The sequence below is a fragment of the Aethalodelphis obliquidens genome, unplaced genomic scaffold (assembly GCF_003676395.1).
Source record: "Aethalodelphis obliquidens isolate GAN/ISIS:26980383/991018 unplaced genomic scaffold, ASM367639v1 scaffold409, whole genome shotgun sequence".
Taxonomy (NCBI): domain Eukaryota; kingdom Metazoa; phylum Chordata; class Mammalia; order Artiodactyla; family Delphinidae; genus Aethalodelphis; species Aethalodelphis obliquidens.
Genome location: NW_020838323.1, coordinates 1 through 4,810, shown reverse-complemented (window position 1 = coordinate 4,810; position 4,810 = coordinate 1). Strand labels below are relative to the sequence as shown.

General features: G+C 60.3%; 1 long non-coding RNA gene across 1 annotated transcript; it reads right to left on the bottom strand.

The window, feature by feature from the left end:
• Positions 1-4,060: 4,060 nt before the first annotated feature.
• Positions 4,061-4,810, bottom strand: LOC113616718 (uncharacterized). Its single transcript, XR_003431394.1, has 2 exons — positions 4,757-4,810; positions 4,061-4,195 (listed from the first exon to the last, which is right to left on the bottom strand). It is a non-coding gene; the product is annotated as an uncharacterized LOC113616718 (long non-coding RNA).

Sequence of the window (4,810 nt, the reverse complement as noted above, 5' to 3'; positions counted from 1 at the left end):
CCCCCCCCACCCCCCCCACCCCCGCACCACCAGGCCCTTACCTTGGTTATTTTTAACCTGAAGGGTGAGTTGAGCACTCTTGGTGAGGGCCACCTTCTCCTGCAGGCCAGATGCTTGTCCCCTGCTCCCAACCACGGGCTCCCCTCCCTCCTTTCCTCCCCAGCCTGTCCTCACACAGCCCAGGCTGGGAGCAACTCCCCACTCTCTCTGGACCTGGAGTCCCATGGTGCTGGGGACTGGCAGCCAGAGCCAGGATGCCCAGGGAGGGGCTCTACTTCCCAGATCCTTGACTCAGTTTCCTTTTGTCAGGAAAAGAATTGCCAGGCTGTCCTCTCTGCGCGGTCCTGGTTTCCTTCTGATCCCCAAGTCTGCAGGCAGGTGTCCTCCTGGGAACGTGAGGCTGCATTACTCGGGGGACACATCTGGAGGCCCCAGCCCCTCCCCTGCTGCTCCTGATACAGTGACCACCGTCTAACCGCTCAAACAGGGGAAGGGATTTCCCCACGCCACCAAAGCAGATTCGCACCCAGACCCACAGTCCAGCACCCTCACACGTGGCCTTGGCCACCGTGGGTCCGTGCCCATTCTTAAACACACGCGTACAGATATTTCACACTTACACACTTAAGTCTGCAGATTTTCCTTCTTGCTTTTATGCACACTGAAACACACATTTGCACACATAAGCTTTTACCCCTCCTCTGTCACCCTCTGCTCCCGGTGAGGGGCGGGGTAGGGTGGGGAGGGGCAAGAGGCGTTAATCCCAGGGCCTGAGGCGGGAGGGGGTGGGGGCTGCTCCCTTCCGCCTCTCTGGGCTGCCAGAGGGTGCAGGTGCTGCTGAGGCTGGCTGGGGTCCTGGCCGCCCCAGGGATTTACAGGAGCTGGGCCCCAAGCTCTGCGTTCTGCAGGGCAGGGGCGGGGCTCTGCCGTCTGCTCCCCCTCCCCAGGTAGAACCCCAGCGCTCCCTCCCGACCATCGTGGGGCTCATACTCACACATCCATCTTCATGGGTGTCCCCCAGCGCCCCAGGCCCTCAGGGCCCCCCTCCCCAGCCTCCAGTGATGCTGTCTCTCAGAGGCGGTAGGTGTCAGGGCTTCAACAGGCCATGCCTGTTATGACTAAGTGGACATTGTGTGCAGGGAACAAAGCCAGACTCCCCTGCCCTGGCTTGCCCTACACCCTCACACCCAGGAACGCTCTCCCAGCTGCCCCTCCCAAACCATCTCCTGTCACCTCTCAATATAGCTCTAGAGTGGGGAGGTGGGTAGGACGGACAGGGGTCAACTTCTCTGCTTTCCACCAAATATGTGGTCTCTCCCCCAATGCGCCAACTCCTTAGGACCCTCCACCGCCCCATTAATGGACTCAGGGATACATCTGTCTGCAGGGAACCTGTACTCCATATCCAGTGTCCTTGGGGGGACCTGAATCAACCCCACATTCCCGCCTCCGGCAGGTACATATGCCAAATTGTTCCCCCAGGGGATGCAAGCTACTTGTCCCCAGCTCTAGGTCACTGGAGGACCTAGCGTGCAAGCTGGGGGTCAGCCTGTGGCCCAGTGCGCCACTGCCTGGTTCCCATTGCCACGGGGACGTGATAAGGGGCTGAGAACACCAGGTCAGGCTGGGTCAGGCCCAGATGACAAAGACTAGGCTTTGTCCTCAGGGAACCCTATGTCCTGAGCAGGCCAGACTGGGTACAGGTGGAGTGGGGGTGAGGGGTAGGCAGGCAGTTCCCACTGTCTCCTGTGGAAGGAGGAGGAGGGGAGGGGTTAAATTGGTCCCAGGGCTCTGCTTCCCATCTGGTCTGGTTTGCCCTTCTCTCCCTTTCCTAGGTCCCCTTCTCTCCCCAGCTCTCACATCCATCCCTGCTCTCCGTCCTCCCTCCACTGCCTCCTAGAGCAACTCCTCATTCTGCTAGAAGTCCTGGCCAGTGAGGGCACGGGATGGAGACTGCTGCCACAGGGAAGGGGACGCGGAGGCAGGGCTAGCCTTGGCACCGGGTTGCCCCTCTTGTGCCTGGCTCCCTGTATGTCTGCCTCCCTTTCCCTCTTCCTGGTTCCCTGTCTCAAAGTTGGGCCTGGCCTCTGATTCTCCCTCGCACCACGTTTCTGCCCATCGCGGGGTCTGACATGCCTGCATTTCCATAAGTCTCTGCCTTCTCTAAGCCCACCTCGGTTTGCTCTCTGCCTGTCTCATCTCTGCCTCCACACCCTGCTCCAGGGTCTTCATCCGCTTCTCTCTAACCTGTTCTCCACTTTCCTGACTTTGCTTGCATCTGAAGGTGACCCAGGATTCTCTCCTTTGCCCAGTACCGCCCCACCTCGCTCTCCCAGCTTCTTGATCCAAGGCTCACCCTCCCTGTCTCCTCTCCAATCCTCTCTCGGCACCCTCCTTCTGTGGCTCGGCTGCCAGCCCTGTCAACCGCCCCCCATCCCCCGGTCTGCTGCCCAGTCTCTGGCTGTTCCTCAGCCTCTCTCCTCTGCTCTGGGAGCTTGGATTCTCTGGGCATCCCCTGCGTCTCCCATTTCAAGTGTGTCCCTCTCTTTCCTTCACTTATCTCCTCATTGCTCTCCAGGTCCTTCCTAGGAAGAGGAGCAGGGCTAGGCGAGGAGAGTGGAGGAGGATGTGAGGAGAGGACACAGCACTTCCTCTATCTTTTCTCTCTGTTGGTTTCCCTGGTCACCGTCCTCCAGGTTTTTGAACCCTCTCCTTCTCTCTCCACTACCCCACTCCTCAGGTCTTGCCTTTGGTTTTTTTGTGGGTTTTTTTGTTTGTTTTTTTGCGGTACGCAGGCCTCTCACTGCTGCGGCCTCTCCCGCCGCGGAGCACAGGCCCCGGACGCGCAGGCCCAGCGGCCACGGCTCACGGGCCCAGCCGCTCTGCGGCACGTGGGATCCTCCCGGACCGGGGCACGAACCCGTGTCCCCTGCATCGGCAGGCGGACTATCAACCACTGCGCCACCAGGGAAGCCCAGGTCTTGCCTTTTTCCTTCCCTACTCCCCTTCTCCCCTCTCCCTCTCCTCCCATTCTCTAATACTGGCATTCCCTTCTTCCCAGCTGCTGCATTGGGAGCTCAGAGCCCAGAATGGCTGTGTGTGGTGCATGGGGGAGATTCAGGCCAGGGCCTCCCAAGCCCCTGCCCTCTGTGGCCCATAGTCCCAGGCCTTCCCTGAGCAGCCCAGGTGTGGCAGCGACTCCAGGGGAGCTAGGCTTGTTTAGGTGGAGGGGAGCCTGCTCCTTCCTCCATTTTCCAGCCCTCCGGCAACCCATTCCCTCCCCTCCCTTCCCCAGGGTCCTGCTCACACGTGACTCTCCCCAATCCCTCCTCTGCCTGCCTCCCCTCCAGATGGCCTGCTCTAAATGGGCCAAAGGACCCCCGTCTTCCAGCAAGACCAGACGAGGAGGGTCTCGGGAACGGAAGCTACCGTGGGAAGTAACGAGGGAGAAGAATGGAGTGCCTTGGACCAAGGGCCAGGCCCCGGGAGGAGGTGAGGAGGAGAGGAAGGTGGGCTAGGGTACAGTTCTCCTGGTCGTGGTGGGGAGGTGGTTGGAGACCATGGAGGCTGTGTCTGGAAGGGGGTGGGCTGTGGATGCAAGTCCTTGTGTCCCTCAGATACCTGCCGCGGACGGGGGCTGGGGGCCCACCTGCCCAAGTGGGTCATGCCTCAGGGGGCACCCTTACACACCAAACCTCCTCCCCACAGCCCAGCTTCAGTATTGTCAGAGGTGAGGGTCGTGTTGATCAGATTTGGGGTGTAGGGCCATGCAGGTGGGCTCACTTGCTCTAGAAGAGCCTTAAGGGCCTCCCTAAATCTCCTTTACCTCCCAGGGTCTCTGGGCCAGGGAGAGGGCTGGCAGGAGAGGTGTCGCCTGCTGAGAAGGAAGTGAAGGGGAGCACCTGGCAGGGCTGCACCAGGATGCTCAGAGCCTCACAGGCTCCCTAGGGAGGCCTCTTGGGTCTGGACTCCTCCTCCGGAGCACCCACCCCCACCCCGCGTCCATGTCCCTCTGTTCCTGTGGCTGGCAGACTGCGAAGAAAAGTCTAGAGGCAGGATCTCACTTCAAGGAAAATTGCTTTATTCTGCTTCCTCCAAAGGGGCTGCTCTCCAGGCTCCAGGACTGGGAGCTTCGTTGCACCCTCAGGACGGGGCAGATCAAGGAGATGTGGCACAGCTACTCCTCGTTCAAGCCCTTTGGAAAGGAAACAAAGTCCAAACTAGCTCCGGAGAGGTGGGTGTTGGGCAGGGATGGGCACAGGCAACAAAGGGGAGATGGGCACCGATGGGGGCAGGACCACCGTGTGGCCTGAGGGAGGCCCCCTGGTGGTGGGAGATGGGTCCTAGGGGTCAGTGTGGAGGGCAAGTCCTGGAGGGTAGGGCTCTGGGGTCAGCTGGAGGGATGCTTCCTGGGTGAGGACAAGGGGTCCTCTGGGAGGTGCACCTTAGGTTGGAATTACAAGGTTGAAAGCCTAAACTAGGTGGAAGAGAAGTAGAAATAGCAGTTGGGGGAAATTGGGACACACTAGGTGTCTATCAGTTGGGGTCTTTGCTGACCACCCTAGGGCTGGGATTCACAAAATCATTGGTAGTCAGAATGGGAAGAAGCCTAGAAATCGTGGAGGACTGAGTTACCCCACCTCTGGGGTCGTGGGGTTCAGCTGTGGGGGTGAATGAAGGGGAGGGATGCTGGGGCGAGGGGCTCTGTCTGAGGGGGACCGATGTGTGTGTGGGCGCTGCCATGCAGGAAACCCACCTTGGCGCCGATGTCGCGGCTCTTGGCCCGCAGCTTGTTGACCTGGGACTCGGC